Below are 13,433 nucleotides of genomic sequence, written 5' to 3' on the forward strand. Positions count from 1 at the left end.
GACTGCACATCATTCAGGTGATAAATCTCCAGACCCAGGCTAGGGAAGATTCGCGAGGCACTCCCTGCTCTGGGGAGAAAATGTATTTAGTAGTGAGTCTTCAAAAGTACTAGAAGAGTAACAATTTGAAAAATACACTATCATTAATGAAAAAAAGTTAAAATAAGTGAAACATTGCCTCTCACATAGTCAGCTCGAGCAGCAGAGCTGTAAGTGCTTATAAAATCCTGCGAAGTATATCAAGACAAAATAGTGAATATTTTTACTAATTCTAAATATGCATATAGAGTAATACATGCATTTAAGACATTATAAGAAAAAAAAAAGTTTATTAACCTGCAAGAGTAAAACATTAATTCATGAAATCTTAATTTCTCACTTATTAAAAACTTGATTTGTATAAGAATTTCCAATGGGGAGTTGAAAGAGGCAAGAATTCATCCTTCTCCCCACTCTAACATGTGTTATCACTGCGCGAGTTTGTTTTAACATCCTTCAGTGTGTCCTCATCAGATAAAAAACTGTATCCAGACGTGAGACAAGGAGCTACTCAAGCCACAGAAGCAAAAAGAACTGCTGACTTCCCTCATGACTGTGAGATCTATGGCCAGAGACTCCTCTCCAATATGAAACTCCAGACAAAGAGGACACAAAAGAACCATATTGGACAATATAATATACAGTAAATCAGTTAAAAGCTACAACGCCAAAATGAAACACATTAAATGGTTTTGTTTTTTGTATTTCCAGAACAGTGTTATCCACAGTCAGCTATCCTAGCAAAACCTTGTAATAATTGTAATGGCAAGTATGGCTTCAGATGCAAAGGGGTAAGTAAGCCAGAAAAAAAAAGAGAAAGCTACATGAGCTCAAATCTAAATTTGTGAAATTGAAATATAACAATAACAAAATAATTTCATTTTTAAAATGAAAAGGTTTCAAAAGGATGGCTGGCTATTCTACTAAGTATTTATAACTGTTGCTGTTTAATGCATATTTGTTTGTCCAGTGTGTGATAGATAGGGATTGATTCGCTAAATCACAACAGGAAAACAGGGCCCCCACAGACCAAAGACCTCCTGCTGGCATAAGCAGAACTTAAGCATCCTGTTTACATAAGGCTTATACAAAACTTGCACAATCTAAAGTAACCGGCAAGGTTTAGGGGGAAGGGCAGGCTGCGAACGTGTGAGGCAGACTACGAGCCTTCGGCCCCAAACGACCACCAGAAGGCAGCGGCAGACCCCCTAGCAACAGCAACAGACTACGCAGACACAGCCTTATCTCCAGCGAATGACACGTAACCCGGAAAAAGAGACTGCATAAAACCCCAGCACACACAAACCTCTGTGCGGTGCCGTAGGCAGAGCAAGGGAGCCTGCCTAGCCTGCCCAGCCTGCCCAGCGCTGCTTTGACCTGTATCCACTGACTTGCATAAATTACAAATTACTGAATTGGAATTGTCTCTGATTGATTTATTGAGACCCAATTTATGACAACATGGTGCCGTGACTCGGATCAGGGTCCCTCACTGGAGACCCCTCACTGGGAGGCGCCCCGTTGTTTCAACGGCCCTGTGGGGGTACTTCTCCGACACCCTGACCGACAAACCTAAATCCGGATACTGGTCAAAGGAAAACCCCATAATCTTTGTGCACGAAGCTCCAGACGAAGACGCAGGACGCGTGAGTATGTGTTCAGGTTAAGAGAACACAGAGTATCCGTTCGGTTGGGGTGGTTATCCCAGAGTGTGGTGTGTGAGACGCCGAAGGCTTGGCGAAGTGAGTGTGGACTCCCTTGTAGTGCGGTTCCCACATCCCGCGAGGGACTGGGCCACGACCGGGAGGACGCGAGTGTGTGTGTGACTGAAGACACTCTGGAAGATGGGTCAGAGGAAAAGCAAGCCCTCTGAATCCATGGGGGGGGAGCCCCAGACAAAACTCCCGGATATCCCGCCTGATAGTCCCTTAGGGGTTTTGATTAAATATTGGGCGGATGACCCCCGTACGAGGGGTAAGAGTAAAAGTAAAATGATAAATTATTGCATGCTAGTTTGGGGAGGAAAACAGATACGGACCGACCCTTTGTATTGGCCAGTATTTGGGTTGTTTGAGGATTTTATGTGTCAAGCTTTAAATTTGTATGTAAATTCCAAACAACCTTTTAATCAGGAAGAAAGTGATTATGCTGCCCTTTGGATTACCCTGATACGAGGGGCAGGACTTTTTGTGTTAAAACAAAAAGATCCTAAGAAAAGGAATTCAGAGGAAATGCCCCCTCCATATGTACCTCCAGCACCAACTCCGGCGTCGCCTCAGAATGCACCAATAGCCCCGTTATTACCCCAAGATGACACTAATCAGTCGTCTGAGGATGAGGAGCCTGCCCAATCCAAAAGACGCAATCCACGTAGTAGGGCACGAAATGGTTTATATCCACTTAGAGAGGTTGGCATGGGTATGGTAAATCAACTGGGAGGAGGTCAGGCACCTGGCATAGGGTACATAGCAGTTCCTGTAAATTCAGGGGATGTTAGGGAATTTAAGAAAGAGATGGGACACCTTTTAGAAGATCCTCTGGGGGTCGCTGAAAGGGCAGACCAATTGCTGGGTCCCAACATATATACTTGGGACGAAATTCAGTCAATCCTGGGCATCCTCTTTACGGCAGAGGAGAGGCGGATGATCAGAGCTGCCGGCATGAGGATTTGGGAAAACAATCATCCCCAGGGTCCGATAGGGGATATGAAATGGCCACTCCAACGGCCCAATTGGAACAACCAGGACCCTAACAATAGGGCCCATATGCAGGATTTAAGGACTATTATTGTCCAAGGCATTAAAGAGGCCGTCCCTAGGGGACAGAACATGACCAAGGCCTTTAATGAACAGCAAAAGAAAGATGAAGATCCCACTGAATGGTTAGAACGATTATGGAAAAATTTGCAACTTTATTCTGGTATAGATCCAGATTCTCCCGTGGGACAAACCTTATTGAAAACTCAGTTCATGGCCAAGGCATGGGTAGATATTAGGAAGAAGCTTGAAAAGTTAGATGATTGGCAAAATCAGGGGTTGGATGAGTTGTTGAGAGAAGCTCAGAAAGTGTATGTGAGGAGAGATGAGGAAAGTCATCGAAAGCAAGTAAAAAATGATGGTGGCGGCTGTTAGGGGTGGACAAGAAAAACCGGTCCGGCCACCTCGGAGCCCACAGCCTGAGCGGCAACCTTTTAAGGCGTCTCGGGACAAGGAGGCACAAAGGAGAAGTGAAGTAGTATGTCACTACTGTCAGAAAAAAGGGCACATGAAGAAAGATTGCCGCCAAAGGCTGGCGGACCTAAAAATGTTTGCGGAAGATTAGGGGTGTCAGGGGCTCTATTTGCTGGGGTCAAGGAAACCATCAGAGCCTCTGGTAAAGCTTAGAGTAGGACCTCAGCAACAAGAGTTTGAGTTTTTAGTGGATTCAGGAGCAGAATGCTCTACTATTCAGAAATTGCCTAAAGGGTGTAAAATATCCCAGGACACTGTCCAGGTGGTGGGAGCAAAGGGGGAACCCTTTGGGGTCCCCGTAATAAAAGAAGTCTTGTTTGAAACAAATTCTAAATTGGGAGTGGGATCATTTTTACTAGTCCCTGAAGCAGAATTTAATTTATTGGGAAGAGATTTAATGATAGAACTGGGGATAGGGTTGGAAGTTAAACAACATAAATTAAACATTAAGCTTTACTCTCTAAATGTTCAAGATGAAAAGCAGATTGATCCGAATGTATGGTATACTCCAGATTCTGTAGGAAAATTGAACATAGAACCCTTTACAGTAACCCTAACCAATCCGGGAAGTCTGGTAAGAGTAAAACAATATCCCTTGTCCGAAGAAGGACGAAGGGGGCTACAGTCGGAAATTAAGAGGCTAATAGAACAAGGCATATTAGAACCATGCATGTCTCCTTTCAACACACCAATTTTACCAGTGAAAAAGCCAGATGGCAGTTACCGATTAGTGCATGACCTAAGGGAGATAAATAAAAGAACTGTTGAACGGTTTCCTGTTGTGGCCAACCCATATACTATCCTAAGTCAATTAGGTCCTTATGACGTTTGGTACAGTGTGATAGACCTAAAAGATGCATTCTGGGCTTGTCCATTGGATGAAGGCAGTAGAGATTATTTTGCATTCGAATGGGAGGATCCGGATAGTCATATCAAGCAACAGTTGAGATGGACAGTCCTCCCCCAGGGATTCACTGAATCACCCAACCTATTTGGACAGGCCTTGTGCCAAATCCTACGAAACTACCACACTGGCCCGGGAGTCAAATTAATTCAATATGTGGATGATTTGCTGATAGCAGGGGAACAAGAAGAGTTGGTAAGACAAGAGAGTATTAAACTATTAAACTTTTTGGGGGCACAGGGACTTAAAGTCTCTGAAACCAAATTACAATTTACAGAACAAGAGGTAAAATATTTGGGGCACCGACTAACAGGAGGGGCAAAGAAATTGGACCCTAGTCGGGTTCAGGGAATTTTGGCAATGCCACCCCCCAAGACGAAACGACAAATTCGACAATTACTGGGATTATTTGGCTACTGTAGACAATGGATAGAGAATTACAGCCAAAAGGTCAAATTCCTATATGAAAAATTGGCCCATGACGGACTCAAATGGTCTCCGGCGGATGAAGAAAGATTTCAGGCTCTGAAAAAAGAATTGGTCAATGCACCCGTGTTAAGGTTGCCTGATATCCACAAGCCCTTCCATTTATTTGTGAATACTGAGGAGGGGACTGCATTTGGTATTTTAGCTCAGGACTGGGCCAGTAGTAAAAAGCCTGTGGCCTATTTATCTAAATTATTAGACCGCATTAGTAAGGGATGGCCTACTTGTCTCCAAGTAGTAGCCGCAGCATCACTAATGGTAGAGGAAGCCCTCAAAATAACCTTTGGAGGAGAACTGCGAGTTGTCTCCCCTCATGATATCAAGAGTATTTAATCCCAAAAGGCAGATAAATGGATCACAGATGCCAGATTGCTAAAATACGAAGGAATTCTGGTTGCGTCTCCTAAATTAACTTTAGAGACCACCTCGGTACAAAATCCGGCCCAATTTTTGTATGGGGTACCCGATGACAATGTGCTATTGCATGATTGTCTCCAAACCACAGAAGAACAAACAAAGATTAGGCCTGACCTAGATGATAAAGAATTAGAAGACGGCATTAAATTATTTGTAGACGGGTCCTCACGGGTAATAGAGGGCAAACGTAAGTCCGACTATGCCATCATTGACAGACAAACTATGGAAGTACTCCAATCAGGTCCCTTAAACCCAAGCTGGTCAGCTCAGGCATGTGAACTTTATGCTGTATTACGAGCCTTGCAAATAATTGGAAAAGACATGGGAACCATCTACACTGATTCCAAATATGCATTTGGAGTGGTACATACATTTGGAAAAATTTGGGAAGAAAGGGTCCTAATAACCTCCCAGGGTCAGGGACTAGTGCATGAGAGGCTCATTAAAGAAATCTTAAAAGCACTTCGGCAACCGACTAAACTGGCTGTAGTACATGTCAAAGGGCACCAAAAAGGATTAAGCTTAACTACAAGAGGAAATAACCTAGCAGACGAAGAAGCGAAATGAGCCGCTTTGCTTACCCTCCACAAAAAACACCCACGTGAGACATGTACAACATATAAAGATGATTTAGAGGAATTCCCCTGCTTTGCTTGCTGGAAGGATTTTGGGTGCAATGGTCTGGTTTGCGCATGCAATAACCCCCAAAAGGAATGGTGTTATGTACATGGAGAAGAGGGTCAAACCCAGAGACCCCAGTTGTTATGCTTTTCTACGCTAGAGGAGCAAAAGCTTAGACAAACAGGGGTGACACAGAATTCAGAAAAGAAGTGGGTCCTTGCAGATGGGAGGGAAGTACTACCAAAAGCTATGGCTCTGCGGGTTTTGCGGAGACTACATGAAAAGACTCATTGGGGAATACAAGCCTTAGTAGATCACTTTGCTAATAAATATATGTGCATAAAGATATATAATCTGGCCAAACAAGTAACCATGGGATGTGTAACCTGCCAGAAAGTAAATAAACAGAAACTAAGAGAACGATTGCCTGGGGGACGGGAATTGGCACATAGACCGTTCTCCCATGTTCAAATAGACTTTACAGAATTGCCTGCAGTAGGAAGACACAAATATCTACTAGTAATGGTAGACCACTTAACCCATTTTGTGGAAGCCGTTCAAACAACACGAGCTACTGCACAAACAGTTGCCAAGGTATTGTTAGAACAAATTATTCCACGATATGGTCTCATTGAAACTATGGACTCAGACCAAGGACCCCATTTCGTGTCCAAGGTGGCAAAAGCTGTGGCAGACACTCTAGGTATCAATTGGGAATATCACACCCCTTGGCATCCACAAAGTTCGGGAAAAGTAGAACATATGAATGGGGAAATTAAGAAACAATTGACTAAATTAATGCTTGAAACAAAAATGAGTTGGGTTAAATGTTTACCGTTAGCTCTATTAAATATTAGGACACAACCCCGTACAGATATAGGACTTTCTCCCTATGAAATGTTATATGGAATGCCCTTTGATTTAGAAATTCCTGGAGATGATCCCGCTGTATCAGACACTCACTTACAAACTTACATAACACGCCTGGTGGGGAGACAGGACAAGCTGAGACAAAAGGGGTTAGCTGTCCAGAGACCACCTCTCTGCATGCCGATACATGCATATCAGCCTGGAGATGAAGTTTTAATAAAATCCTGGAAAGAGGCATCTTTAACCCCTCAATGGGAAGGTCCCTATGTTGTGTTACTTACCACAGAATCAGCAGTCCTGACCACCGAAAAGGGTTGGACTCACGCCAGCCGAGTAAAGAAGTTCAACAGAGACCCCTTGTGGAAAGTCGTGGAACGCCCCGAGGAATTGAAGATAAGACTTAAGAGACTGTAATTTCTAGTGCATGAACCCTGTTACTGTACACCCGAAATACCCCATTAGAGTTTTCCCTAAGTATGATTTACCCTATGATTGCTATGCTTGGGACCATGTGGTCAAATGTAATACCCCTAATTGTAATTGCTATCCCTTTGTATGTTTTGTATGCAAAGTATGTAGGGAAAAGTGGTGGACCCATTGCACCAGAGGAAGGCCTCCTATGGGGGTCTGTCCAACCTGCTATAAGGCAGAACGTAAGCAAACCGAGCATTTGTTACGATTGGCTGTTAAATTGGGGAGATTACGACAGGGGACGCCCGAATGGTGGGATATTTACCTCCATGGGATTCGCCCTGAATTTTATTGTTACCACTCCAATGAACCTAGGCCGATGGTGGCAGAAATCATTGGAGGAGACTGTAGAAAAAATGTGGCTCACTTACCCTGCCATGGTCCAGTGGTTAAACATAAAAACTGGGACAGTTATAAAAACAGATCATTTACCCCGGAGACCCCCCCGAGGAATATCCTTGCTGCAGAGAAGATGGTGACCCCCGTGGCTCGCGGCAACCGAGTCGACGGGCGAGGCAGAGGGATCGAACCTGAGAGAGTAAAGACAGTCCGTGGGACTATGAAAAGATCTGGACCGAGCTGCCCCAAGTCTTGGAAGGACTTTAAAAGGGTTCAAGAGCCCAAGCAGCAAAGTGGGTATCAAATACAGGTAAGAAGTACACGTTCAGCCATGGGACCATCACTTACACGATGTATATATATGTGTAGCTTAATTTTGTTAAAATGTATCATGAGTAGCGCTAGCCATCATCCTCATGAAGCGTTTAAATGGTCTCTGATCCGATGGGAAGATCAACACATCATACAAACATGAACTACTGTGGGAAACCCATCTTTTCAGATCCCAGTTGGGTCATATGGACCATACTAGTATCCGAATCGTACTACAGATTATGATATGTGCCCAAGTTCAAATCCTGGTCTTGGGTACTGTAATCAACCATCAGCTTATTATTGTGCACATTGGGAGTATGTAACTGTAGCAGGAAGTTGGACTCCTAGGAACAGTGACAAACATATTTCCACAGGATGGTATCCTCAAGGGTGTACATCACCTACTAGGTACAATTATATTGACACTGGGAACTCAAATCCTAGCGGATCTGTGTGTCACGGAATTTATATAAATATCACTCAAGGGACAGATGTAGCATGGGTAGTAGGAAAAACTTGGGGAGTCAGGTTATATGTACCCGGGACCGACCCCGGGAGCCTAATATTTATAAAGAAAGAGCCCATCCCGAGTGACCCTGAACCGGTGGGGCCGAATGCAGTAATTGCAAAAGAAGTCCCCACCAACGAAGGTACCACAGTTTCCACACAAAACAACACCCTCACGATAGTAACAAATATACCCCCACCCACCACAGGAAGAACAGATAAGCTATGGAAACTGATGGAAGCTAGTTATAATGTACTTAATAATACACACCCCAATCTAACAGAACACTGCTGGTTATGTTACAACACCAGACCACCCTTCTATGAAGCACTAGGTACCACAGAGAAAGCCAGACGAATAAATGGCACAAACCCTGCACAATGTCTATGGAAAAAGGGCAGAGAACTAAGCACTGGCATAACCCTTGCACAGGTGTCAGGCCAAGGGAGATGTTTTGGGCAAGTACCCGAAAATAAGAAACATTTGTGTAACAACAACGCAGGCTAAAAAGGCTGAAAGACCAGCAGATTGGCTGATTCCCTCTAAAAACACCTACCGGGTGTGCGCCAGTGTGGGAGTGACACCGTGTATTCCACTCAAGCATTTCAACGAAACAGATTATTGTATTCAAGTTGTAATAATACCACGCATAAGCTACTACCCTGGTGATTACGTGTATGAACACCATTCCGTTACAGAACATCATATTATGAAGCAGGAGCCAATAACAGCCATTACCATAGCAACATTGCTGGCTTTAGGAGCTACTGGAGCCAGTACAGGTATAGCATCTCTTGTAAAACAAGACAAAGAATTCACCGCTCTGCGGGTAGTAATTGATGAAGATCTGGCTAAAATCGAGGCCTCAATCACAGCACTTGAGACATCACTAAGGTCTCTCTCAGAAGTAGTTCTCCAAAATAGGAGGGGCTTAGAAATTTTACTGGCCCAAGAAGGGGGATTGTGTGTAGCATTAAATGAAGAATTCTGCATTTATGCTGACCACACAGGGGTAGTGAGAGATGCTATGTCTGAACTCCGTAAAGGATTAGAAAAACGCAAAAGAGAAAGAGAAAACGCCCGGAATTGGTATGAAAGCTGGTTCAATACATCCCCGTGGCTTACAACCTTGTTATCTACCCTAGCGGGACCTCTGGTTGTACTAATATTGACACTTACATTTGGACCATGTATATTCAATCGACTCTTAAGTATAGTTAAGGGAAGATTGGAAGCAGCACACCTAATGCTAGTTAAGGCTAAACTAGAGATAATACCCTATCAGCAAGAATATGATATGGCCGAAGGACTGATCCTTAGCACAGAAGCCTTACAGCGATTTAGCGAACAAAATGGTATTAAAGAAAGGGGGGATTGTGATAGATAGGGATTGATTCGCTAAATCACAACAGGAAAACAGGGCCCCCACGGGCCAAAGACCTCCTGCTGGCATAAGCAGAACTTAAGCATCCTGTTTACATAAGGCTTATACAAAACTTGCACAATCTAAAGTAACCGGCAAGGTTTAGGGGGAAGGGCAGGCTGCGAACGTGTGAGGCAGACTACGAGCCTTCGGCCCCAAACGACCACCAGAAGGCAACAGCGGACCCCCTAGTAACAGCAACAGACTATGCAGACACAGCCTTATCTCCAGCGAATGACACGTAACCCGGAAAAAGAGACTGCATAAAACCCCGGCACACACAAACCTCTGTGCGGTGCCGTAGGCAGAGCAAGGGAGCCTGCCTAGCCCGCCCAGCGCTGCTTTGACCTGTATCCACTGACTTGCATAAATTACAAGTTACTGAATTGGAATTGTCTCTGATTGATTTATTGAGACCCAATTTATGACAAGTGTTTAAGAATGCTAAGCCCCACAAAAATACTGCCTTTGAAAAATCGCTAAAAGTCATAGACCAATCTGCCAGGCTTTGGGCTCTGCAATTTAAAAGATAATTTTAAATTTAAAATAGCAGTTAAAAGTGCCATTTTTCAGTAGCACATTTGAAGTCCTAGAAAAAGCTCGCAAAATCATATAAAAGGATCCTGAATGTCTGTTGATTTTTGTGAGTAGCTAATATTTGTGAGCATATTTTTTCTGTAAATTGAAAGATAATCTAGATTTACGGAGAGTAAAACAAAAGACTGAAAAGGAGAGAAAAGATAGCCTAATGGATCACAAGCAAAAAACTAACAGTATGAGAGTCTTAGTCAGTTATCCTTTATGCTTTCCTCTTTCCTTTCTGCTCTGTTTGCTAGAAATTCTACCAAGTTGAGGAAGAAACGTACCCCATTTTACAAGCAAGAAAAGCTATCAGTGGTCCTGATCACTGTCTGGAGCCATGATGTGAGCTGCCAAAACTGGAAAACTAGTGTCTCTGCAACACTTCAAAATGCCTGTGTGTGTGGTATGTGTGGGGAAGGGGCAGGTCAAGGCCTTGCCCTGGTGAGACAGTGAACTGCTCCTTAGCCCCAGAGCATCCCAGCCCTGCAGTGAGGTCCAGTCATGGACACAGCAGAGGCAGTGCTGCACAGAGCTCCAAGTCCAGCCTTATAGTGGGGCCAGCCATGCACACAGCAGAGGCAGTGCTCCATTCTCCCCATCCCTGACTCCAAAGAAACCTGCTAGGGGATGGAAGGCCCAAGAAAGCCAAAAGAATTAACATTCCTCTTAGAATTTCTACAGATTCTGTCTTTCTTCTTTTTCTTTAAAATAACTGCTCAACCAGTATCTCTCCACATTAGTGTCGTTCCTCAACTAACAAAGCTTATATAAACCCACCAATTTTCACAGTTTTGCCAGGTAGTTTATACCCCGGCCCGAAGTAAATAAACTAAAGAAGAATCTTCCTACCATTGTAGAGACCATAATAAATGCCACTGCAGATGCCATAAAAACACAGCAAATCAAGATAAAGTGTTGCGGTTTTGGAGGATGTTACAGCAGACTTTACCCTAGAGCTTCTCTACCCAGCCCAGTTCAGCACCTCAGTGCTCCAAACCCTCTGTCCCAGGGCTGGACACTGCGCTCTCACCGGCCAGGGAGCCATAAGGCTAGCTCTAGTTTGTCTGCTTCCACAACCGGCGATGATAAAGGAGGCGAGGAGGGTCTACGCAGTGTGTCCATGGAAGATGTTTATTCGCATGGTGCAGCAGAGGCCAATGACCTCCCCGAGGCAGAGATGCCTCAAGGGCGAAGGCCTCACATGCACAGCCACATGTGGTGCATAGACACACGTGAAGCATAGACAGCAAGATGGCAGAGGGTGAGGGGTTTTATAGGGAAACAGAGAGGGGCAGGGACAGCACACAGGCCCAGTGACCTCTGGGTACAGGGGAGGTACATGGGTGGAGTTAGGAGTACAGGAACCAATAGGGGAAACCCAAGGGAGTGGCCAGGACCACGTGGGGTAGGGAAGGCAGGACAATAGGTGACAAGTACAGTCGTTAAGAAAGGGGTGTGGGGAACTTGCAGCTATTACCACAATAATAAAGAGCATCTCACAATTAACTATAGGTTTGCTGTATGCCAAGAGAGAAAGAGTATGTACAGTTATAAATACAAGCTGTTGCAATTATGTTAATCCTAACTTAAACAAATGTATGTAATAGTTATTTGTGTTATTGCATTGTTATTTACTGTCTGCAATAGTAGTTATTGTTGTATGATATTATGTACTTGAAATTGCAATGCTTATATTCAATGGCAAAAGTATAAACTTAGATATAAAATAGAGAAAGGTATTTACTTTCATGACATACAAAATTTGTAAAGAATTACAAATTACAAAAGAAAAGGGGGAATTGAGAAAGATTCTCTGAGCTTTTGCCCCCCTTCCACCAGCACAGGCGCCTGTCTGTGGCTTCCAGGGCTGAAGGCTGAACTCTTAATTCAAATTCAAATTGTAGGTAACAGCTCTGGCCTGATGGCTTATCAGCTAAGCATGCATTTGAAACCAGCACAGAAACTGCTGAATCATCCCGTGAAGGACCTTCACCTTGGAGGGGGCTTTGGGGGTATCCAAAGACCACCAGGACATACGGAGCATGCGTGGTGCACATGCTAATGATATTAATGAAATGATTTGTATAACCACTCCTATCCTGAAGAATATTCATGATTTTACCTATAACACTGTGTCTTTGGGGTACTGAGGTATGTGTGTTTGGTGGAAACAATTCCCCACACATCCGGTGCACCGAATAAAGCAAATACCCACTTCTCTGACTTGGCCTCTGAAGTGTCTCTGGGCTCGATTGGGGCGAATTATGCGTGGGTATTTCCAAGGGAAAAGACTGGGCCCCCACCCCCTCTCTCTTTTTCTCTCTCTCTTTCTCTCTGGAGTGAGCACCTCCTGGCTGCTTACTGGAGCCTTGGCTGCTGCTGCCATCGCCAGGGTACTGTACAGGACATGTGAAAGCCAGGGAAAAACAGAAACCACCCCCTCTCCACCTTCTCTCTCCTCCCGGGGGTCGCCATTACCCCTGGGGAGGCTCAGGGCTTGCTTTGGCCACCCTCTAGAAGCTGCCTGAGCCAACAGCACCCCTTGGAGCTGCAGGGGAGTTGCTGCACCCCCTCTGCTTCACCAGGAGCCCACAGTGTTCCCTGCCAGTTGTGATCATACTTACAACCGAAGGGGAAAAATTGCTTGACAGGCAGGAAAAAAGCTGTATTGGGTTTTCCGGGTTTTTTGTGTTGTTCCTCTTTTTATTGTTGTTTGACTGTCTTGATATAGATATATATAGATATACATGTATAGTCTAATAAAGAACTGTTTTTCCTTTTCCCATATCTTTGCCTGAAAGCCCTGTAATTTCAAAGTTATAATAATTTGGAAGGAGGGGGTCATATTTTCTATTCCAGTGTCGGGGGTTGGGTACATTTAGAATTTCTTCCCATTCCTGTTACTAAGCAACAAATCGCTGGGTGATTTAAAGCCATCAAGTCTTTTTTAAGAAACAAAGGGGTATGCTGAGCAGGGCAGGAGAAGGAAGGAGCTGTCTGTTGGAAGTGGCTCTCGTCGTTCGGACACCGAGAGGAGAGGCTGCTCCTTGCCTCTGGCTGCGACTGCAGAAAAATCCAACTGTGCTCTGTTTTCTCCTCCTGGCTGGGTGAGCTTTGATTCAACCTCTTTCCCACTGAGAAGTGCACGCTTCTCCGGGCTGCGTTCCCTCGCAATAGCTGCCAGGAGAGTCCGTCTGCCTCTGCCGCCTGCCCCCGCCCTCTACCGCA

The 13,433-nt window shown here is 44.4% G+C and overlaps 2 pseudogenes; both read left to right on the forward strand.

Annotated features, from left to right (window-relative positions):
• Positions 1-13,433, forward strand: part of LOC146425466 (E3 ubiquitin-protein ligase RNF38-like) — a 130,834-nt pseudogene that overhangs the window by 22,191 nt on the left and 95,210 nt on the right.
• LOC146425467 (uncharacterized) lies at positions 2,613-3,424 on the forward strand (annotated as a pseudogene).

Source organism: Lichenostomus cassidix, chromosome W (assembly GCF_008360975.1).
Source record: "Lichenostomus cassidix isolate B80296 chromosome W, HeHo_3.0, whole genome shotgun sequence".
Lineage (NCBI taxonomy): Eukaryota > Metazoa > Chordata > Aves > Passeriformes > Meliphagidae > Lichenostomus > Lichenostomus cassidix.